This window comes from Mobula birostris, chromosome 6, assembly GCF_030028105.1.
Source record: "Mobula birostris isolate sMobBir1 chromosome 6, sMobBir1.hap1, whole genome shotgun sequence".
NCBI classification, from domain to species: Eukaryota; Metazoa; Chordata; class Chondrichthyes; order Myliobatiformes; family Myliobatidae; genus Mobula; species Mobula birostris.
In genome coordinates this window covers 162,890,714-162,916,705 of record NC_092375.1, presented here as the reverse complement: position 1 = coordinate 162,916,705, position 25,992 = coordinate 162,890,714, and the positions used below count along the sequence as shown (strand labels likewise).

General features: G+C 39.9%; 1 protein-coding gene across 2 annotated transcripts in view; it reads right to left on the bottom strand.

Moving 5' to 3' along the window:
* The window catches only part of cerkl (CERK like autophagy regulator), a 210,834-nt gene that overhangs the window by 145,267 nt on the left and 39,575 nt on the right, over nucleotides 1-25,992 (bottom strand). The gene's annotated exons all lie outside the window — the stretch shown is intronic.

Below are 25,992 nucleotides of genomic sequence, written 5' to 3'. Positions count from 1 at the left end.
GAGGTGCTTAATGAAGCGGACCCCTAATTTACGATGGGTTTTACCAATGTGGAGGAGGCGGCATCGGAAGCACCAGATACAATAGATGATCCCAGCAGATTCACAAGTGAAGCATTGCCTCACCTGAAAGTTCTATTATCTTATCGCACAAGGGTTTGATCAAGAATAATGTCTTCCTCCTAGCTTTCCCATTCACTTTTCCCGTGTCTGATTCTTTGCTTTTTTGAGCTTTCATTGTCTTTCACAAGCTCACACATTGTTTTACTGTAACTTTGCCCTTTTTTAACCTCATATTTTCTATACATCTGTACAGTATTGTATTTTTCTTCTAGAAACATCTTATAAGATGCTTTGTTCACTTAAGTTCAAAGTACATTTATTATCAAAGCACGTATACCATATACAACCTTGAGATTCATCTCCTTACATGCAGCCACAAAACAGTAATACCCAATAGAAATCATTTTAAAAAAGACCATCAGACGTTCAATGTGCAGAAAAAAAGAAGAAATTGCGCAAACAATAAAAATAAGCAAATAACATTGCCTTGCCCAACGCCAGCCCCCTAGGCCTGAGTCGATGTAGTAGTAGTAGTAGTAAATAACATTCATAAGTGAAGTTCACCAAAGTGAATCCACAGCCTCAAAGACAGTAGTCATCACAACAGACGATTCAGGAGCCCACTAATTCCAGGGCACAGACTCAGTTCACTGCAGAAATGAGTAAACCTTGCAGAGCAGTGAGCTGAACACCGGCCCGTCTCTCACCTCTAATCCCGAACACCCTGACCTTTTCAATCTGGCCTGGCGCTTAAATCAACCAAACCTCAGGTCCAAAAGGGAAGTTACAGGCTATTGATTGCAGCAGTCTAATATTAAATTAGTAATAGACTTAATTTTTTTTCAATTTTAAAACCCAAAACACACTGCAATATGTGTGATGATCATCGTAACATAATGTAAACCTCTAAATCATTCATAAATGAAATCAGATTTGAGCTCAGACTGGAATGTTTCAATATAATGTGTAAACAATGAAATACTATTATGTTACAACTTGTACACATCTATTGTTTAATATATTCTACACAAAAGGTGGCTCTTTCTTAAATTGTGTTCCATATGTTACATAGCCGCTAGATTGGATTTTGTGCATGACTACATTGCTGCAAATAATACACAAAATGATAAACATTGCAGTTGAACTTCAACCTTTTCCCTGCACTATCTCCATATTCCTGGATTTCGTTATTATCCAGAAATCTATGTCTCCACTTTGACAGAAGTCAATGACCACATCACTGCAAGTCCTGCAAGATTCATCACTGAGTGAAAAATTTTTTACTGGTCCTAAATGACTTAGCCCTTATGATAGAGGGTGACCATGGCAACCAGGATAAAATTCTCCCTGTCCAGCCTTGTTAGAGTTTTATAAGTTTCACTGAGATCTCCTCTCATTCTTCAAAACTCTGGAAGGATACAGGCATACTGTATCAATCTTGCCTTGTCCAGCATGCCATCTCAGGGCCTGATCCAGTGAATCTTTACAGCACTCCCACTATGGCAAGCCTAATTGTTCAGTAAGGAGATCAAAGCTACACACACTACTCCACGTGCTCTTTAAAATTTTACCTATTTTTATAGATGCACCTCTTATTGAGATGCATCTGAGCTGGGTTTAGCAAACATTTTGCCCATGATTGTAAGAAATTGCAGAGCACCTCTGGGTGCAGGAGCAAAACCTTATATTCCAAATGGGTACCTTGCAACCTGATAGCATGAATATCAATTTCTCCTTCTGGTGAACAAATTCACTCCTCCTATTTCCCACTATGACTTTCCACTTATTCTCACCTGCCTATTACTTCCCCTGGGTCCCCTCCTCCTTTTCTTTTTCCTATTGTCTATTCTCCTCTCCTATCAGATTCTTTCATCCCCAGCCCTTGACCTTTCTCACCCACCTGGCTTCACCTATCACCTTCCAGCTTGCCTCTTTCCCTCCCCCTCCCACTTTGTTCAGGCATCTTCTCCCTTCCTTCTCAGTCCTGAAAAAGGGTCTTTGCCTGAAACATTGATTGTTTACTCCATGACCGCTAGCATTTTGAGTGTGATGCTTTGGATTTCAAGCATCTGCAGATCTTCTTGTGTTTGTAACATAATCAAGGATCACTTGCACCCTGGTTATTCTCTCTCCTTACCGCTCAGGCAAAAGGTAAAAAAGCCTGAGAGCACAGACCACCAGTCTCAAGGACAGTTTCTATCCCACTATATCAAACTCTTAAACAGACACTAAAAGATGAACCCTTGAACTTCCAATCTACTTCATTATGGTCCTTGCATTTTATTTGTCTCCCTGCACTGCACTTTCTCTGTACCTGCAACAATATGTTCTGTATTCTCCTGTCTTTTTACGGCCTCAGTGTAAATATATTTATTTTCTAAGGGATACAGCACAGCAATGGGCCCTTCCACCCCCATGAGACCATGCCACCTAATTACACCCATGTCACCAATTAACCTACTAACCCGTACATCTTTGGAATGCGGGAGGAAACTAGTGCACCTGGAGGAAACCCACAAGGTCAAACGGAGAACATGCAAATTCCTTACAGACAGCAGCACTATAGAACCCAGTTCTGTCTGGATGGCATGCACAACCAAACATTTTGCTACATGTGGCAATACTAATACAATTACAGTGAAGTATCTTCATTCCTATACTCAAATCCTTTCATAATAAAATTTATCATGGTAGTGTAGTGGTATAGTACCGGCAACCCTGGTTCAATTCCCATCACTGCCTGCAAGGAGTTTGTATGTTTTCCCTATGACTGTGTGGGTTTCCTCTGGGCATTCCGGTTTCTTCCCACAGTCCAAAGACATACTGGTTGTTAGGTTAATTAGTCATTGTAAAAAAAAATTGTCCCGTGATTAGGCTAAGATGAAATTGGGGGATTGTTGTCCTCATGGCTCAAAGGGCCAGAAGGGCCTATTTTGTGCTGTATCTGAATAAAATATGTTCCTTGCTTTCTTAATAGCTTGTTACATCCGCATGATAGCTTTCACTAATTTATGTACAAGGACTGTTAAGTCCTTTTGAACATTAACTTGCTAATCTGTTACCATTCCAAAAATCTGTTTTATGCACTGTAGTGGATGACCTCACATTTCTTCAACATCAGACTCCACTTATTGTGTCCTTGCCTATTCATTTAGTTTGTCTATAATACCTTGAAGCCTCTTTACACCCCACGCTCCACTCAGAATCCCATTTGGTTTTGTATCATTAGCAAACTTGGAAATATGACAACTGTCTCGTCAGCCAAATATTGATTATAAATGGCCGGGACCCAAGTACTCTTCCTAACAATACCCCACAGGTCACCACTGCCAATCCTAAAAGAGATACATTTATTCCCATGCCTTGTTTCCCTTTCATTTAATTTTACTCTTCATTACAATTTTTTCTCTAATAAACGATTTAACTTAATGGAAAATATGCATTAAATTTTCATTCAAATTTTATAAATTTCTGAAAAGCAACTGATTTTAAAATTTTAAAGTATTGATATTCTCAGCTATCTGTTTTCCCATAAAAAGGGGCTTTTTATAGCTCTTGCCTCTAAAACAGAGGTCCCCAACCTTTCTTTATATGCACGGACCCCTACCATTAACCGAGGGATCTGCGGACCCCAGCCTGGGAACTCCTGCCTTAAAATGTCTCAAACAGAAGAATGAATTATTCAAGGTGCAATTTTACCATATAAGTGAACACCACATTTGTTGTGGATTACACAGTCGAACGAACTGAAAAAAAACAGACTATATTTTTATGAAGTAATTATAAATCAGTAACTGGGCAAGTGCATTTACTATGCCACAAAAATATACTACACAAAGGGCATTATTAAAGGTATGGAACTGTATAGAATGTTCATCAACTTCATTTTAGTATTAAAGATTAGCTCAACAAACATTGGTCAGACAAGGCTTATTTTTAAAAAGCAAGTAGAACATGAATGACATGAAAATCTATACCAAAATTAAGGTGAGAGAGCATTTATGTGGACAGAAACATAATATCAGTGTTTCCAACTGATGAACCACTATGAGAATATTTCATAGTTGTGTGGATAAAATAGAAGTACTTATTTAGGGACTGCGGACATCAATGTATTAATTCAGAATCAGAATCAAAATCAAAATCAAGTTTAACATCACCAGCATATGTCATAAAATGTGTTAACTTTGTGGCAGCAGTACAATGCAAATCATAATAATAGAGAAAAAATGCAAATGATAATATGCAAATATATATATATTAAATAGCTAAATTAGTGCAAAAAATAGGAATAAAAAAAGTAGTGAGATGGTGTTCATGGGTTCAGTGTCCATTCAGAAATTGGATGGAAGAGGGGAAGAAGCGGTTTCTGAATTACTGAATGTGTGCCTTCAGGCATCTGTCCCTCGTTCTTGATGATAGCAATAAGAAGGAGGCATGTTCTGAGTGATGGGGGTCTTTACTGGGTTTTTGAGGTATCACTCTTGAAGATATCCTGAATACTACAGAGGCTAGTGCCCATGATGGAGCTGACTAAGTTTACAACTCTCTGCAGCTTACTTCAATCCTGTGCAGTAGCAAACCGCACCCACCCCCCCATACTAGGAGGTGACGCAATCAGTTAAAATGTTCTCTGTGGTAAATCTGTAGAAATTTGTAAGTGTTTTAGGTGACATACCAAATCTCTTCAAACTCCTAAAGAAACATAGCCGCTGCATGCCTTCTTTGTAGCTGCATCAATATGTTGGGTCCAAGTTAGATCCCAGAGATATTAACACCCAGGAACTTCAAATTGCTCACTCTTTGCACATCTGATCCCTCTCACAGTACTGATGTGTGTTCCCTTGTCTTACCCTTTCTGAATTCCACAACTAGTTCTTTGGTCTTACTGAGAGCAAGGTTGTTCCTGTGACACCACTCAACTAGCTGGTATACCTCATTCCTATATGCCCTCTTGTCATCACCTAAGGTTCTGCCAACAATGGTTATATCATCAGCAAATTTATAGGTAGATTTTGGACTGTGCCTAGCCACACATTCATGGGTGCAGAGAGAGTAGAGCAGTGGGCAAAGCACAATTCCCTAAGGTGTGCCAGTGTTGAGTGTCAGTGAGGTGAAAATATTATTTCCAATCTGCAGATTGTGGTCTTCCAGTTAGGAAGCTAAGGATCCAGCTGTAGAGGGAGGCATGAAGGCCAAGGTTCTGGAGCTTTTCGAAGTGAAGAACTGCTGACAGGGAGCCAATGTGGTTCAGAAAGCAGAGGAGTGAAAGGCAAAGGAAACTTACAGTGAGTTAGGACATGGACAACAGACTTCTGGATGACGCAAACACGAGGAAATCTGCAGATGCTGGAATTTCAAGCAACACACATAAAAGTTGCCGGCGAACATACGGCCCGAAACGTCGACTGTACCTCTTCCTAGAGATGCTGCCTGGCCTGTTGTGTTCACCAGCAACTTTTATGTGTGAGACTTTTGGATGATTTCATTTTTACAGAGGATGGAAGAAAGGAGACCAACTTGGAGTACTATGAATTCCAGAGAAAGCAAAGGCATGGATAGCATTCAGTGGATGAGCCAAGGTAAGGGCTAAGCCAGTGTTACCAAAAGGGAAATTAGGAGACTTGTTCATTGTGTGTATACATGATCCACAACTTCCTGAGATTAAGAACTATCTTATTAAACTTCTGATATTTGCTAAGAACAGAGATAAAACTGATGTCAGCAGAGGTATTAAGTAATTTACTATTTTTAATTTTTTCATATTTTCAAATGCCTCTTAGTATTTCAGTGTTTCTTATTTAAATTTACTTACTTACTGCCTGCTATGCCACGAGCGTTTAAGGCAGAAATGAAGGACCTCCATCTCTGTCTGTGTGGAATGATTCTTCATTGCTGTTTCCGTAACAACTGTTTTTTGACCAGTCAGGGTTGTTAGCCCTGAGCTGAACCCCCAAACCTGATGGACCAGTGGACCACTGTTAGTCTGGGCTATAACTTTGATCTGATTGGCATGGGTAACCCTACCACAGCCAAGCACAAGGCCCTAACTCCAGCCAATATAGCTCTCCTAGTCATTGAGGCATGCCAGCCTCCAAACTCTACGACAAGGCTGTGGTTCTCTTGGAGGTATTTAAATTTACATTAATTTCAAAACATAATTGATCTTTGAAAAAATAATTCTATTTATTAAAAATAAGTCAATATTCAGGAAAAATCAAGAGCTTATAGCTGGAAAAGCCAGGTACTTGGTTTAAGATCTACAAAAGCAAAGGACACATTAGATGCCATAGAAAAATTAAGCACATCAAATTCAGCTCTTCAATTATGGATCAAGAATTTCTTTAGCATTACAAACCTACTCCTTCCCATCAACTGTTGAAATAATATCATTCCCACCTTAGAACTACACTCATCTCAAACACCAGTGCATATTTCTACCTAATCACAGTATCAACAAATATCATGAATTCTAGATTGAATAGACTTATCCACATTTTAATGTGCTCATTCTGGTTCAGGCTTCTCATAGAGAACTTCTGTATGGCAAGATACAATGCTTGTAACCACTGTTCCCTGTGAGCTGCGTGGGTGCACAGCCATGCAGTAACTGAAATGCTCCATGCACATAGCCTTTATTGACAGACAGCTGGAATTTTCTTCACATTTAAACATTTAAATTGCTGCGCAATTTTCAGGCCATGTAAAAATTTCCTGCTCAGAGCAATGGTTGGTTCGCACAGTTGTTAAAAAAAATAGAGGGAACATTGCATGTAACTTCAGCAAGTCAGGTGGAAGTATATTAGGTATTATATAAAACAACACCCATAGTCAAATGATCTCAAGAAGCTTGACCAAAGCTGCTGGACAGCAGTCTAGATCTCGGTACTATGAGCTAGTCAGCTTTCCTACTACAGAAAGCATGTACTGCCACTCACATGAAGTTTCCAGAGCTCCTCAGCTGAGCCCTCTGCATTAGGCAAAACTATATGCAAAGACTCCAATGACAAGCATAATAGGGTGCTCAATCTGAATGATGCCATGATGGCTTAGGGAGAAACACCATGTCTCCTGGAAGGCATTCTTTTACTCCAGCTGAAGCAATGCTGGAAAAAGAGATGCAAGACAAGCAAAAGTAGCTGTATGATAACCCTATGCATCCAGGGTTCAAAGTAAAATTTTATTATCAGAGTACATACATGTCACCACATATAACCCTGACATTCTTTTTCTGTGGCATACTCAGCAAATCTACAGAAAAGTAACAGTAAACAATGTTAACAAATTGTGCAAATGCAGATATTAATCTATCATAATAAATATTGAGCATGAAATAACAAGAACAAATAAGGGAATTTTGAGAAAATTATTGCATTCTAAACTAAATTACCTGAAAGGTTATTGGAACTGGGCTTATTTGTAATCTTCAAAGGAGAATTGGTAAAATGCTTGAAAGAGAAACAAGTGATGAGCCAACAAGAAAGTGCAGTGGTTGAATGGCATTTAATGTAGTCAGAAATAGAGTCATAGAATGGGAGTTATATAGCACAGAAATACTATCCTTTTTCCCCATCTATGTAATCCCATTCTCCATTAACATTCTATACCTTGCCTATTTGAGTACCTACCAAAATTTCTCTTAAATGATTGTACCTGACTCCATTATCTCCTCCAGAAAGTTCCCACCCTCTGTGTAAAAACTTTCTCGCAAATCTTCTTTAAAACTCCTCCTTTTCATCTCAAACCTTTGCCTTCATGACTTTAATACCCCTGCTATAGAAAAAGATTCTGACAATTAAATCCGTCTATATATCTCTTACAATTTTATATACCTAACAGGTCACCCTTCAGCCTGCTCAAAGGAAAACAAACCCCATCCATCCAAAGCAACACACAAAATGCAGGAGGAATTCAGCAGTTCAGGCAACATCTATGGAAAGGAATGAACAGTCAAAGTTTCAGCCAAGACCCTTCTCTCTCCTACCTAAAGTCCTTCACTCCAGGCAAAATTTTGGCTAATTTCCTTTACACTCACTCCATTTCAACCACATCTTCCCTAAAGTGTGATGTTCAGAACTGCACGCAATACCTTAAATGTTTTGTAGACCTGTTACAAGTTCTATATTCAGTGCCTCAACCTAAGAAGGCAAACATGTTATGGCCTTCTTCACTGCCTACCTATCTCTGTTGCCACTTTCAGGGAATTCTCGACTTAAACCCCAAACCGTCATACATCAACAGCCCTTAGTGCCCTACCATTTACAGTGCATGCCCTATCCAGTTCGATTTCCTAAAATGCATCACCTAACACTTTCCATCTGCCAGCACTCCACCCAATCTCCCAGAATATGCAGAAACATAATCCCTTACAATCAGATCATTAATTCCCTGAGGGTATTGCTGAATTCCCCCAAGGGTGACAATGGAAGATCAGTAGAATCCTCAAATAGATTAATGATTTATTGTAACCAACAAAAAAATAGATTGCAAAATTTCCTTCAGGATGCATCCTCTGTCAATGCCATCTGCCTGATTTCATGCTCTCTCTCTGCCAACAATCTCTATGGTAGCCTCTTCCATTGCTTTGCTTAACTGCTGGCCCTCCTACAGTTTCTGACATCTCCCTTCTGTTGTCTGCCAGCAAGAAAAGTCAGATTGTGTTAGTGTGCAGTTATTGACAGGTTGAAAAGATTCTGTGGTGCTTAATATAGGGTGCATGGTGAGAGCAGGCAATAACGTGTGCAGGAAAAGGGACTGTAATTGCAAGAGAACCATTATTGCTAAAGAGGTGATGTGAAGGGTAAAGGTTCTGTGGTATGGAGAGCCTAGTTGCTGTTTGACTATTATGGAGTTCTTCACAGCTGCATAAAAAAAAATAGCTGTTAGCATCTTTGATGAAATTTCTGTTTTAATTTTTGCACTGCTGGCAGGTTCTAGGAGTAGAACCTAAATTATTCACATGCCCTGCAATTGGTGGTCAAAGGGTGGGGCATATACATTCAAATGGGTGAATTCTCCAGTAAGACTTGCAAAACTACTTTGAAGAATCAAGAGGAGAAATGAGGATTACTGACAGAAGTTATTTTTCAGAAATCCAAAACAAAAGGCTGTGTTCCTGAAAGACATCCTCCTTAAAGTAGGATAGGCTACCTTAAATCATGGAAGTTTCACTGGACTTCACCCCTATAGTCAAACTGACCGATGAGTAGAACAGATATATTACCCTTCTTCTAATGAAACATGTATGTTTACACAATTTGTGTTTCATATCATCAGGCTTACGCAAACTAAGTGGTTTCTTCAAGCCAATTTTACATTGGTAAAACATTAATGGATATCTAAGACAGAAAAGCATAACTATGATCCAAATCTCCAAACACCACAATTGATTCATCAGAATTCACTGGGCTCTATTGTCATTTTCCCAGAATTTGGGATTTTATTGACTCCATTAAAAGAATTTGAGAATGGGCTTCTTTTAAATATTAGACAAATTATTAAAATTCAAATGAACTAAAGATGGAATGCCTTTTCCTGAAAGTAAGCACCTTAAGATTTGATGAAATTGACCACCAAACCAGAAGAGAGCATTAGGAAACATTATTTTATAGAGCAAATTATTAAGTTCCTGAATACACTACCTGAAAGAACAATGAGAGAAAATAAAAAAAAACGAATTTGGAAGAGAATTGAATAAATATTGGCAGGCTGGAAAGAGCAGGGAGTGGGTCCAGTTTATTGACTCCAAATTAGATACCACACAGATAAAACAAACCAAATGGGCCATTATTATTCTACAATTACGAAGCTACACAGGTACATAGACCAAATTAAATCAGTCTAATCATGTGACTATTCATTCATTCAATACAAGATATTTATTTATGAATCCAGTAGCTAGTCCCATTTCAGCTGGTATTTTCTCACCATGTCTCCATCATCAGGGACTCCCCCCCCCCCCACCCCCCCACCCCCCCCCACACCCCAGTCATGTTCTCTTCTCACTGCTGCCATCAGAAAGAAAGTAAGCAGCCTTAAGACTCACACCACCAGGTTAAGGAACAGTTATTACCCCTCAGCCATCAGGCTCTTGAACCAGAGTGGATAACTTCACTCATCTTCACTCGGCCCATCACTGAACTGTACTCACAACCTACGGACTCACCTTCAAGGACTCTTCATCTCATGCTCTCAATACTTATTGTTTATTCTTTCCTTTCATATTTGCACAGTTTATCATCTTTTGCACACCGGCTCTCTGCCCTGTTAGGTGTGTCTTTCATTGATTCTATTATGGCTATTGGAATATGGTGACATATCTGTACTTCGATAATAAATTCAAACATCAATCAAAAATCAAACAAAATCTATTTCACAACAGCTGAGAGTTGGGGTGACATCAATACATCTTGTTTTGCATTATCGCATTGTCACATGAAAATGTATAAACATCCAGAAAAGTTAAATTGTTTGTCCTTCTCATGTCCAATTATATTTGAATGAAAGAATAACCACCAAAAGAAATACAAAATTAATAACTGAATTAGATTCTGCCCATTAAGGTTTAAAATAATCTACGCAATCAGAACTGATCTGGAAAGTATTCTGTTAACAAAAGTAATTCCAGATGCAAAATGACAGAGTATTAATAGGAAAGATTAGACAGGAAGGTGCTTTAGCCTGGAAGAAATGGTTAAGGTATGGTGTACTTAAGACACATAAACAATTAATTTGTATAGTAAATTAATATCACATACTTTAAAATTAGTCAAGTTCTTGCAGGTAACGTGATAAAACTCTGACTGCTTTATAAATGTTACTTCATGTAGAAACTACATGATATTTTGTTAAGACTTTAAGAATGGATGGTGGGTTATTCACTACTAGGCTGCTGAACTTGCCTAAAATTAAGTGACAGCATTCCACAAGGAATTCATTGGTATGGTAAACATCTAATGAGTTGTCCTGATGGCATGTAGAGCCACTTGTATATACAATGTTAGTCTTCTTATTGTCCTTTGACTAGGGAACCAAAAGTATTAATACAAAACAAACTGAAAACATTCTGCAATCAACTTCATCCAAAGGACAACAAATACTTGGTATAGTCTGAAAACAGGGCTAATGAAACAATCATTCATGGGCAGCTTATTTCTCTTACATGAATGTTGGCATATTTTGAGAGTTCATGTGATCAAAAGCTCTCCACTCAAAGTGCCCGCCCAATTATTTGGTAGCATCTGTTCTTGAAAATGATTTGGTACAACTATTAATGTCAGTTACGTAAGATTCTTTAGCAACTATTTACTTTTACTATTCCTTTAAAACAAGGTAATTTAATTGCAAGGAATAACAAGTCTCATTAGCCCACTATTTCTAGTAAATTTCAAAAATCATCTAGCTAAATTGAGCTACGACAGACATAACCAATGTGTATTAACAATGGCAGTAATATAACACAGACATTAAATGAAGGTACAACAGACTACTGCCGGTTTAAATATTACTAAGCTGAGGCCTCGTCTGATCCAATCTTGGCACATCTGTCCAATGCAGACCGTAAACAGGATTAGAGTCGGATTTATCCGCTTGATGCTAATTGTGTTGAGAGCTCTTGCACATGCCCAGATTTTGTTTAAAATGGCTCATAAATATATTTTGTACAGACCCCATTTTAAGTAGTTACAAAATATGTACATTGTCATAACCTTCCAAATATTGTAATACTTTTCAAGAGCCGTTTATTTGAATAACTGATTAAAAATTGAACCATCTGTTTGAAACAACCAAAAAGGGACAGAAAAAGTAACCTATTTTCAATGTAAGTAGTATCAGTGTATATTGTATATCAATGTTAGTGACTTAAATATCAAGTTATTTACCTACTGGACCAGCTTTTCTGACAACTGGCAAGCCACCTGAGCTTGCTGATCTCACACTACCGAGATCACATTGTTTCTACCAGCACGCTGCCTGCTTTAACTCCTGACAGGTGGCAGACACCCAGAAAATTGATGAAACCATGTTCAGTACAAGACTGTTCAGACAGCAACAGGCTCCCCTTAAATATCAGTGCAGCTTCAATAGAACCAAACTATAATACAATACTAAAAAACAAAACGGTTGAAGGAAGCTGGGACAATGGATAAATATCACAACAGCCAGAAGAGGTTGGAGATCCAGTGCGTACTGGAAAATTATAATACTTTGTACCTTCAGACCTAGACTAAGGCAAATTTCAGGATTATGATGAACATGATTAAAATAATAAAAGTAGAAAATGAGAGCAAGAGAGAATGAGAATAAAAGAACAGAGGAAATCTCTCTGCTATGATGAATACAAGGTTAAAGTGACAGTCAAATGGAAATTATGTTTCTTTGTTTCACACATAACAAAGCATGTGTTTCCCAGTATCACATTAACCCATTTGGTCTCAGCCTATTAGGCATCCGTTTGTTCTACTCGTCCTGCCATCATGCTCTTGCCTTCCTTACTGCTGAAACTAACTTACAGAGTCACAGAAAAACACAGCACAGAAGCAGGCACTTTGGCCCATCTAGTCTGTGCTGAACCATTTAAACTGCCTACTCCAATCAACATGCACCCAGACCATAGCCCTCCATACACCTGTCATTTGTTTTCTTGTTTTCTCTTTTCCCCCTTCAGGTCTTTGATCTGAAATGTATTGTGACTCACTTTTAATGCATCACCTGCTTAGTATTTTTGGCAATTTCTGCTTTCAGATTGCCAGATTTTGCTGCTTTTTTTTTTAACTTTCATGTCTGAAATAATGTTCACTTCCTTATACTAATGCACTTCCACAGTCCAAAATATTACTCCAAGCAAACTGTAAGATTAATTGCTTTCACATTCATTTATTTATTATATGCATGTAATGGCCCAGTTAAGATTTCTACTGCTACGCTGTGAGGTATTTTAATTTTAGCAGTTTTCTGCAAACGCAGTGTATCCTGTTAGTAAGTTTCATAGACTAGTGTTTCGGCTTTGGCTAAAGGTAAGGAGCATTTGCCCAACTCAGGAATGCTGTTTCAGCCAATCAGGTTTGTTTTGGTAATGTGTTAAAACTTTTTGCCCAGTGAGATGCTTTGGAAGTCTGGTCTGGGGGCTTTTGGGGTCAGGAGCTGTGGAGTGGAGCACAAGGGGAGATGCTTGCAGAAAGCCACTCGAAGAAGAGACTCCATTGTAAGAAATGCTTTGTGCAGACGAACAGTTCCAAGGAGGAACTGCCAATACTGCTAAGTTAGCCAGTTCATTAGAGAAGGTCTTCAAGGGATGTTTGAACTGTGGCTGGTGTCTTTCATGCAGAACATGGGTTCAGCACGTGAGTAAAGCGATACACCCAACTACTCCAGAAATGAACTCCAACATTTACGTGTATTAGGCCCCTTTATTTTTTTTCTTTTTCTGTTAATTGTTTGTTAAAGTTGAAATATTTGGCAAGTATATTTCCTTTGTAATTTTATGCCGGTGTATGATCTATAATTTTTCTGGCAAATGATAACTTTGCATGGGGCAAATACTTACACAGCATTCACCATGATTCACATCCCTCCATGGAACATTCCAACTTTCCTGTTTAGTTGAACCCACATCATATTGACCTTCAGACTTATGGAAGGTGGCCTTCTACCCACTCAGTCACGTGGCTGTTAGCAGGGTTAGCTAACAAGCCAAGTTTTTACACAGGCCCCAGTGAGAGGGTTCATTTACAGTGAAACATACCGTAAAATGCATCATTTGCATTAACAACCAACACCACCTAAGGATGCACCGGGGGCAGCCCGCAAGTGTCATCATACATTTCAGCACCAACACAGCATGTCCTCCATGTTTAGCAGAATACAAACAACAAAACAAGAATATAACAACAACAACAAGAAACAGTAACAACATCATAAGAAGACCCTTTCCTACTCACACATACAGACAGGCCCCCAACCCCAGTACAGGGCTCCAGCATCTAATCCTTGACCCCAGGCTCTCAGACTTACAGATTTCAAGCCTCTAATCTCCAGTCCAGACTCATGGACACCGGGTCTCCGACCTCCATAAACATTGACCCAGGGGCTTCGACCTCCAAACTTCACTGACCTCTGTGTATCAACTCCTGGACTCTCTGATTACAGGATCTGACCTCCAGCTCCTGACCCCTGGATTCACACAGTTCACACAGACCTCCAACACTGGGACTTGTCGACCGGGGGGGGGGTCACCAGTTCTCATCCTTGGGGTCTGCCATTCTCTATCAATAACTATGGGGATCACTGGTCTTCGTCCTCAGCATTTGTCGACCTGAAGTTGGTCCACAGGGATCATTGACCTTTGACCATCAGCTACTGCCCATTTACTGACTGCCCCGACCTCCAACTGTGCCTCTTCATTCCTGTTCCTAAACTCTAACCTGTTCCCTAACTGCCCTCACTGCCCCCAAACCCATCTCTACAAAAATAAAAAACAATTAACACTAAACCATGACCTTGATGGACATCACAGCCCGACGCCAACTTGACATTAATCTTTCTCAGTGCCTGCATTTCCTTATGCATGACCTGCCACTATTCAGAAGTGGTAGTCAACTGACACTGATGTTGCCCAGGTTGCCGTTAGAGGCACTACCTGTTGACACAAGTATCAAGAGCTTCTGTTGACACACTGAGCTCCAACACAAGTTCCTGGACCACTATGCAGAGAAAGGTGGGAGACCCATGGAGGAGCAGACAATTTTTGGTTTGAGAAAGCCATAACTGCCAGTGAGCTTTCATACAGCCCACAGCTGGAAACTAGTAGTTTAACTTTATGATAACAAGCTCACACCTATCAGTCAAGACTTAAAGCATAGCTTCAAGAAGGAACCCTGTACTATACCATGTATAACCAAACAGCCCTCAACTTCCTATAGCTGGTGGAATTTCTGAAGTCCAGAATCCCTGGTTAGCCAGGATTAAATTTCAAATGTTGATTAATAATAAAGCACAAAATCTCTTAATACATACAGGCCAATCTTCTACATTTAGTTGTGCATGTGCTAATATTGAAACCTGCTGCCCCCTTTACTTTTCAATAACTCTGGCCATTGATGGTGCTGCCACTCAGAATCAGAATCAGATTCATTATCACTGGCATATGTCATGAAATGCATTGCTTTGTGGCAGCAATATGGTGCAAGACAAAGATTACTATAAGTTGCAAAACCAAACAAATGGTGCTAAAGAGGAATAACGTAGTGGTGTTTCCAGGTTTTCAGATCATTAAGAAATCTTAAAAAGAGATTAGCTTTAATTGTCACATTTGCATTGAAACATACAAAGGTTCAAAGGTTCATTGATTATATCAAAGTCTAAAGCTCTGAAATTCTTCTTCTCTGGCTAGCCATGAAACCAAGAAAGAAAGGAAAGGCAAATCAACCTCCAGATCTACCTCTCCCCACCCCCCCCATTCCCCACCAAAAAAAAGGAAAAAGATCAGGCAAAAAACACAGAATACAAAAAAAATTCTATAGGCAGGATGTTGGAATGCTCTTCTTGCAGGATGTGGGAAGTCAGGGAGACCTCCAATGTCCCTGACAACGACACCTGCAAGAAGTTCATCCAGCTGCAGCTCCTAACAAACTGCGTTAGGGAACTGGAGCAGGAGCTGGATGACCTCCGGATTATTCGGGAGAATGAGGAGATTATAGATAGTAGCTACAGGGAGGTTGTTACGCCAAAGGAGCAGAGCACAGGAAATTGGGTCACTGTCAGGCGAGAGAAGAGGAATAGGCAGGCAGAGCAGGGTTCCCCTGTGGCCATTCCCCTCAACAACAAGTATATCGCATTGGATACTGTTGGGGGGATGACTTACCTGGGACTAGCTGCAGTAGCCGGATCTCTGGCACTGAGTCTGGTTCTGCAGTGCAGAACGGAGGGTGGAAAAAGAGGAGAGCGGTAGTGATAGGGGACTCGATAGTTAGAGGTACAGATAGGAGGTTCTGTGGTCGTGACAGAGAATCCAGGATGGTTTGTTGCCTCCTGAGTGCTAGGGTCAAGGATGTCTCTGATCGCTTGCATGACATTCTGAAGTGGGAGGGTGATCAGCCAGATGTCGTGGTGCACATTGGTACCAATGACATAGCAAGGAAGAGTGAGGAGGTCCTGGAGAGTGATTATAGAGAGCTTGGTAGGAAGTTGACCTCGAGGGTGGTAATCTCAGGATCGTTACCTGTACTACTTGCCAATGAGGGTGAGAATAGGATGCTCTGGAGGATGAACAAGTGGCTGAGGAACTGGTGTAGGGGGCAGGGTTTCAGATTTCAGGATCATTGGGACCTCTTCTGGGGCAGGTGGGACCTGTACAAGAGAGACGGATTACACTTGAAATACAAGGGAACCAATATCCTTTCAGGGAGGTTTGTTAGTGCTATTGGGGAGGCTTTAAACTAGATTTGCAGGGGGATAGGAACCAGAGTGCCAAAGCTGATAGTGGGGCTGGGGTGAAAATAAATGATGTTAAAAGTTCAAGCAAAGCCGCAAATAGAAAGGTTGTGAGTGGTGGTAAAAATCTTCTGAGGTGTATATATTTCAATGCTAGGAGTATTGCGGGGAAGGTGGATGAGTTGAGGGCGTGGATTGACATGTGGAATTATGACGTTGTAGGAATTAGTGAAACTTGTCTACAGGAAGGGCAGGACTGGCAGCTTAATATTTCAGGGTTCCAATGTTTCTGATGTGATCGAGGCAGAGGGATGAAAGGTGGGGGGGGGGTAGCATTGCTTGTCAGGGAAAATGCTACAGCAGTGCTCAGGCAGGACAGATTAGAGGGCTTGTCTACTGAGTTCTTATGGGTGGAGCTGAGAAACAGGAAAGGTATGGCCACATTAGTGGGCTTGTATTATAGACCACCCAATAGTCAGCGAGAATTGGAGGAGCAAATCTGCAGAGAGATAGCAGGCAACTGCAGGAAACATAAAGTTGTGGTGGTAGGGGATTTTAATTTTCCACATATTGATTGGGACTCCCATACTGTTAGGGGTCTAGATGGGTTAGAGTTTGTAAAATGTGTTCAGGAAAGTTTTCTAAATCAATATATAGAGGTACCAACAAGAGGGGATGCAATATTAGATCTCCTATTAGGAAACGAGTTAGGACAAGTGACGGAAGTGTGTGTAGGGGAGCACTTTGGTTCCAGTGATCATAACACCATTAGTTTCAACTTGATCATGGATAAAGATAGATCTGGTCCTAGGGTTGAGGTTCTAAACTCGAAGAAGGCCAAATTTGAAGAAATGAGAAGGGATCTAAAAAGTGTGGATTGGGACAGGTTGTTCTCTGGCAAGGATGTGTTCGGTAAGTGGGAAGGCTTCAAAGGAGAAATTTTGAGAGTGCAGAGCTTGTATGCTCCTGTCAGGATTAAAGGCAAAGTGAATAGGAATAAGGAACCTTGGTTCTCAAGGGATATTGCAACTCTGATAAAGAAGAAGAGAGAGTTGTATGACATGTATAGGAAACAGGGAGTAAATAAAGTGCTTGAGGAGTATAAAAAGTGCAAGAAAATACTTAAGAAGGAAATCAGGAGGGCTAAAAGAAGACATGAGGTTGCCTTGGCAGTCAAAGTGAAAAATAATCCAAAGAGTTTTTACAGGTATATTACGAGTAACAGGATTGTAAGGAATAAAATTGGTCCTCTTGAAGATCAGAGTGGTTAGCTATGTGCAGAACCAAAGGAAATGGGGGAGATCTTAAATGGGTTTTTTGCGTCTGTATTTACTAAGGAAACTGGCATGTAGTCTATGGAATTAAAGGAAACAAGTAGTGAGATCGTGGAAACTGTACAGATTGAAAAGGAGGAGGTGCTTGCTATCTTGAGGCAAATTAAAGTGGATAAATCCCTAGGACCTGACAGGGTATTCCCTCGGACCTTGAAGGAGACTAGTGTTGAAATTGCAGGCGCCCTAGCTGATATATTTAAAATGTCAGTGTCTACAGGTGAGGTGCCGGAGGATTGGAGAATAGCTCATGTTGTTCTGTTGTTTAAAAAAGGATCGAAAAGTAATCCAGGAAATTATAGGCCAGTAAGTTTGATGTCGGTAGTGGGTAAGTTATTGAAGGGAGTACTAAGAGACAGAATCTACAAGCATTTGGATAGACAGGGACTTATTAGGGAGAGTCAACATGGTTTTGTGCATAGTAGGTCATGTTTGACCAATCTATTGGAGTTTTTCGAGGAGGTTACCAGGAAAGTGGATGAAGGGAAGGCAGTGGATGTTGTCTGCATAGACTTCAGTAAGGCCTTTGACAAGGTCCCGCATGGGAGGTTAGTTAGGAAAATTCAGTTGCTAGGTATACATGGAGAGGTGGTAAATTAGATTAGACATTGGCTCAATGTAAGAAGTCAAAGAGTGGTGGTAGATAATTGCTTCTCTGAGTGGAGGCCTGTGACTAGTGGTGTGTCACAGGGATCAGTGCTGGGTCCATTGTTATTTGTCATCTATATCAATGATCTGGATGATAATGTGGTAAATTGGATCAGCAAATTTGCTGATGATACAAAGATTGGAGGTGTAGTGGACAGTGAGGAAGGTTTTCAAAGCTTGCAGCGGGATTTGGACCAGCTGGAAAAATGGGCTGAAAAATGGCAGATGGAGTTTAATACAGACAGGTGTGAGGTATTGCACTTTGGAAGGACAAACCAAGGTAGAACATACAGGGTAAATGGTAAGGCACTGAGGAGTGCAGTAGAACAGAGGGATCTGGGAATACAGATACAAAATTCCCTAAAAGTGGCGTCACAGGTAGATAGGGTCGTAAAGAGAGCTTTTGGTACATTGGCCTTTATTAATCAAAGTATTGAGTATAAGAGCTGGAATGTTATGATGAGGTTGTATAGGGCATTGGTGAGGCCGAATCTGGAGTATTGTCTTCAGTTTTGGTCACAAAATTACAGGAAGGATATTAATAAGAAAGAGTGCAGAGAGGTTTACAAGGATGTTGCCGGGATTTGAGAAACTCAGTTACAGAGAAAGGTTGAATAGGTGGACTTTATTCCCTGGAGCGTAGAAGAATGAGGGGAGATTTGATAGAGGTATATAAGATTATGATGGGTATAGATAGAGTGAATTCAAGCAGGCTTTTTCCACTGAGGCAAGGGGAGAAAAAAACCAGAGGACATGGGTTAAGGGTGAGGGGAGAAAAGTTTAAAGGGAACATTAGGGTGGGCTTCTTCACACAGAGAGTGGTGGGAGTGTGGAATGAGCTGCCAGACGAGGTGGTAAATGCAGGTTCTTTTTTAACATTTAAGAATAAATTGGAGAGATACATGGATGGGAGGTGTACGGAGGAATATGGTCCGTGTGCAGGTCAGTGGGACTAGGCAGAAAATGGTTTGGCACAGCCAAGAAGGGCCAAAAGGCCTGTTTCTGTGCTGTAGTTTTTCTATGGTTTCTATGGTCCAAGTCCACATCCAAAATGCAGAAAACCTGGGTAACATTCTCTGGACACAGTGGCAGGCTCTCCCCCCTCCTGTACCATAGCAGAGCAACCCTCAGCAATCAAAAGGCAGGCAGCTGGAGCACACCTTCTGCATTTGCCCTGACGTTTCAAACTCCCTTTTCGCTTTAATCAGTGAACAATGGAAGCTTTAACTGGCGAAATGGATTCAAACATCGACTCACGCCCATCCTGTAGCCTTCCCACCATGAGGCTCACGCACCCTGCCTCTGCCTTTCAGAATCCTCTCGGAGACTCCAGAGCACTGAATCACCCAAATGAAATCCAAACTTCCACATTCGCCTCGATGTTTCAAGCTCCCTTGTCGCTTTAACCAGCAAACAATGGAAGCATTAATCAGCAAAATGGAGTTGAAGATCTGCTCGCGCTGGATCCCATGGCCTGCCCGTCATGAGGTTCACACACTCTGCCTCTGCCTCCCTGAATGCTCTCAAAACTGCAGGGTACTGGAACACCCAAGCGATCTGCAAACAGCAAATCGCAGGCTCCAGAAGTTCCAAGATCACACCCAAGATAAAAAACAAGTGTAAAAGACATTTGAAAAATGATATATATTATTTTAGATTATGAGAACACTCAGTCCTCTCTTATGGTTATTTAGAAATGCATACATGCATTAAGAAATGATACAATGTTTCTCCGGAGTGATATCACAGAAAACAGGACAAACCAAAGACTAACACTGACAGAACCACATAATTATAACATATAGTTACAGCAGTGCAAAGCAATACCATAATTTGATGAAGAATAAACCATGGGCACGGTAAAAAAAAAGTTTCTAAAGTCCCTGAGTCGATTGACTCCCGAGCTCCCGATAGCAGGCGGCAAAAGGGAGAAACTCCCTGCCATAAACCTTCAGGCACCGTCAACTTGCCGATGCCTTGGAAGCAGCCGACCACAGCTGACACTGAGTCCATCCGTCTGAAAACTTCGAGCCTCCGACCAGCCCCTCTGATGCAGCCTCCCGAGCGCCATCCTCTGCCGAGCGCCTTCGACCTCGCCCCAGCTGCTGAAACACGCAAAGCCGAGGATTTCGGGGCCTTCTGCTCCGGAGATTCAGGTTACCACACAGTAGCAGCGGTAGCGAAGCAGGCATTTCAGAAGTTTTCCAGATGTTCCTCCGCACTCTCACGTCCATCTCCATCAAATCAGAATTGTGCACGGTCCCCTACATGACAGGTAACAGATATTCATCACCGGAGAGGCCGAGCGCACTGCCGTCGCGCCATGTTCTCCTCATAGTCTATAGATTTCATACTCTATCCAGAAGATGTCAACCAAAGGAGCACTGTACACAGGCGCCATCATGACCAGAAAGGCATACAGTGAAAACCATCATGTTACATACAATCAGCAAGGATTGTGCTGGGCAGCTTGCAAGTTTTGCTGTGTTTTGGTACCAATAAAGCATGCCCACAATATACTAACCCTAAATTTAGAAGAAAGCCACAGCACGCAGAAGAAACACACACAGTCATGGAAGAATGTACAGCCTCCTTACAGGCTGCAGCAAGAAATGAACCCCTATCAGTAATTGCTGGCACTGTAAAGCAATGTGCTGACCATTGCACTATCACGTCGCCCCTGATTTTGTGTGTGTGTGTGTGTGTGTGTGTGTGTGTGTGTGTGTGTGTAAAGAATGTTGAATGTGGATCTTCAGGATCATTCTCAATGGTAGTAACAAGAAGAGATCTTGTCCTAAATGGTGAAGGTCCTTAATAATGAATGTCACCTTCTCAGCCATTTTTTGGTAACTGGTTTCAACAATAATAATTACTAGATGTGCCAACATAGCTATAAATTGTATCACAAAGGAGTACAAGTGTATATCACCAATACAGTTCACCTGTTTTTCATATATTATGGAAACTTCGAGTTTCCATCAAACTATCTGAACGACGTATGACAAAATATAAACTTGCACTGCCTATACTGTACTCTTTGATCAATCTGCAGTAACTATTGCCAACTGTCACATTTACACACCAATAACCAACCCAGTTAGAGTTTTACCAGGAACTAGACTTCATTGGTTCTGCCCTTGGTCCAAACATCTAAAACAAGAGAGATAAGTATCTGCCCTTCATAGTCTTTGCCATAGTCTTCCTCTGTCAACATCCAGGAAATCAATTATACGTTACTATATACATTCTTGTAATTCATTCACTTGCAGGCATTTACAGGGAAAAATGAAATACAATAGAATGTGCAAAAAAACTGCATATAAACAACAAAGACTGATAAACAACCAATGGGTAAATGACGACAAACTGCACGTAATAAAAATACTGAGAACGTGAGTTTTAAAGGGTGCTTGAAAGCAAGTGTGTAGTTCATAGAATCAGTTCAGAGTAGGGGTGACTGAAGGTGACCTCACCAGTTCAGGAGCCTGATGGTTGTGGGGTAACAACAGTCCTGAACATAGTGGTTTTATTACCCAACGCTTCTGTAACTCCTGCCCAATGGTAGTAGCAAAAAGGGGCCATGGCCTGGATGGTGGGAGTCTTTGATGATGGATGCTGCTGTTGCAGCAGTGCTCTATGTAAATATATTCAGTAGCGGGGAGGGCATTACCTGTGATAGACTAGGCTGTGTCTGTGACTATCTGCAGCATTTTCTGTTCATGAGCATTGGTGTTTCCATACCAGACTGCGATGCAACCAGTTACGACACTCTCTATGTACAGCTATAAAAGTTTCAAAAGTTTTTGAAAAGATGTAGAATCTAAGCAAACTTCCAAGAAAGTAGAGTCACTGTCAACGGCAATTAAAAATGTTGCAGGCAGTACACGGCAATATTTTATGAGCAATTCACAGAAATACCATGGTGACAAAGAGGTCAGGAATCAGGTATCTTGCAGCAAGTGATCCACCATCCTAAATATCAAGTCAAGTCAGAGACCTGCTGGAATACTTTTCACTTGCCTGGATGAATGAAATTCAGTGCCACCTACAATACAGCACACTGGATGATTAACACTCCATCAAATATCCTAAATACTCATGCTTTTTACCAGTGCACACTGCTGCTACTATGCATCAGTATCTGTAAAATGCATTGCAGTTACAAGGCATATACATAGAAGTTATGACATTCCGTTTCCGTGGAATGTGAGTCAGGGGTTAGTTTGCAAGTTGAAAGTGTGGCCAAGAAGATTTTCCATACAGCAGATGTGTGTAGCACCATCCCACCAATCTCCCAAATGTGTATTTTTCTCTACAGGCTATATGGAAATCAGGTGCCCATAAACTGGGGAGGACCTCATCCAGATTATTGTGACAGCTCCTCTCAAACCTACGACCTCCATCACTAACATGGGCAAGGCCAGCAGTGCACTGGTTCTCCTTCAAGTCGCATGCTGTACTGACTCAGGAAGTATATTGCCAGTTCTGGAATTTACATAATTGTTGGCTGTAAACTCAGTACCGAGAGAGCTCCTTCATCTGAATGACCACAGCAGTACAAGAAAAGGCAAAGGGCAATGAAGAATGGGCAATAAATGTTGGTTCCTCCAGCAATAAGGGCTTACAGAAGTATAGGAATACTTGAAGTATTCAAGTTTAATGATTGAACATCTCTTTTGATTGTTACTGGTGATAAGCAATGACATTTGTCTAAATAGAGCAAAAGAGCATCTTAGAAATTAAACCAGCTTAGAAAATGAAGGCAAGCATATTTTTCTCTTTACTAGATCGAGGAGGAGGTAAGGTTGCAAGACGCAAATGGATAGCAATTCTATTTTAATGAAATTGTGGATAAACAAATTAACTGATAGTCTATCAGTGGAGTGAAGTAGGAAGAGTTAATCAAAGATCTCTTGTAGTCTCAGCTCAAAAGCAGCTAGGGATGGTGGTGGTGATAAGTATAATTACACATATAAAAGACACTTGGACAGAGACATGGATAGGAAATTTTTAGAGGGATATGGGCCAGAAACAGGCAAATGGGATGAGCTCAAGAAGACCAAAATAATTATTTTTGGTTACCAGTTTCCTTAAAAATTAAATTATTGCCTATTTTATTAGAATTATTATTCTTAGTAAAATTTTCACACATTATAATGAAAACAATTTTATCTGCGAGGTTTTGTTATGCTTTTTTTTCAGTATACAGATGAAACTGGTGAATGTTACTGACAAATTTATTTGCCTGGATTATATGACTGACAGTTAGATGAATTGAGAAATTACAATGAACTGAGCTTCATCACACAATACCACATTTTCCATTATTATTATCAATATGACCGATCATGCTTGGATCAGATGTCAATTTCAAACACAGTTAGATATTATAAGTGCACAATCTCCAAAAGAAGTTTCTCTTTCCAGATGGATATCGGCTTCATCAAATACTAATTATGTTACTGTATGCATGGAGTAACCAAGATTGTAATGCAAAAAATTGGCAAAATCTATTTGACACACGGCAACAACCGCTAGTCTAATTTACAAACACAGTGGCTGCTACTGTTTAATCATAAGTGGAGTTATCATGCCAAAAAGATGTCATGAAGACTTAACACTGGTTTTCCAAATATACCTGCACAGCAACTTAAATGGTTTGCTTTCGGTCGGAATAAAATAGTACAGTTAAAAAAAATCCATCCATTTTTGAAAGCCATTATGTTACATATATTTAATAATGTTTCATTTTAGAGAAGAACAAAGATAGGAAATACTTTCAAAATATATTGATGCTGCCATTTAAAATTATTATAACTGATTATCTCAAGATTCAACTCCTCTTCTCAGCCAATTCCCCATAGCCCTGATCTTATAAGAAAAAAACTACTTCCTTTTTTTAAATACACCGAATGATTTAGCATCTACAACTAAACAGAAATTCACCACACTCTTCAGGAAGAAATTCTTATGAAATTCAATTTTTCTTGTAACCATGGCCTTTATTCATCATTCTCCCTCCTGTGGAAACAGTTGTACACCTACCCTGTCATTTATCCATTTAGGTTCTTATACTTATATCTTTCAATTAAGATCACTCCTCATTCTTCTGAACTCTGTCTTCACTCCAGCTGAATTTTTCCCCATCTCTTTCTTGATTGGCCAATCCCCTAACTTTGAGACTCTGGCTCCTGATTCTACATTGCCCAGCCACAGGAAACATCATCCCTGTTTTTACCCTGTCAAGACCCAGGAAGATTTTATTGAGATAACCAGACTATAAGTGTAATTTGCCTAATTTTTTCTTACAAAATAAAAAACAAACCATCTCAAATCAAAATTCCGCACTACAGGAATCAGTTTGGTGAATCATCAATACTCTTGATTCAGAGTTAAAGAGAGTGCAAGTTCCTTTTAACAGTAATCCTAAAGACATCAAATTTAGCAGAGAATGTCAAAATATATATTGGTAATAAGCCTTATGGTCATTTAAGTATTCTGGTGCAATGTGAAACAGCAATAATCAAGTTCTGTAATCAAAAATGCAAGAACAATGGACAGCATAGATATGCTCAACTGTCAGATAAGGCTTACTGTGAGTGCCATCTGTTTTATCTTCCCTACAAAATTCAAAAAAATTTCAGAAAATACATCAGTTGTTTTTTATATTGTTGATTTTAAAGAATAAAATCATAAGCATCTCTAATCTTTAAATAATATACCACACAATTTTATTACATAATAATATAAACCATTAGATCCTAAGTTGGATTCCCATTTTTAATTTAATTAGTCAAATAACATTGAATAGTTGATATTGCTGCCTGCGTACTAGAGGGGACACAGAGTTATTACTCATATATCACATTGATTCCCTGTTGTGTCCTTCTGGATGCATGGGAAGATAACAATAGGTTTAGCTCGTTGAATTGAAATTTCCTATTCTTGTTTAATGCAAGAGCACATTTATAAAAATAAACACAAGAATAAATTTGCAAAATACTGAATTGCTCCACTCTATCTATATGAACACCATCCTGATGAAAAGAATAAAAGCAACAAGAACAAACTGTGGGCTCAGTTTTGCTCACAACAACCACAAATAAAAAGACATTTTTTTATCGTTATTTGTTTTGCAGTAATCAAACTCTTTTTGAAGTCATCATTCGATTATAGTTTCAACCATAAATCTCAAAATACAAATGCAAAGGTGGATTCCAATAAAGGTGGTGAAAGTAAATCCAGTTCTCGTCTTTGAATCAATAAATGCTATATGATGAGCATATATGCAACTTCATCTGTAGTTCAACAGTTAAAATGCTTCTGCACACATGGAATCTGCTGAGGTGTTTACCTTGACTCCACAAAAAGCTGCCTCAGCACCTAGATTCCATGATCGATGATTTGAATTAACACTGGTTGTGAGCAGGGTCAAGAGGAACATATGTAACCATAAGATCATAAGACACAGGAGCAGAATTAGGCTTTTCAGCCCATTGAGTCTACTCTGCCATTCAATCAT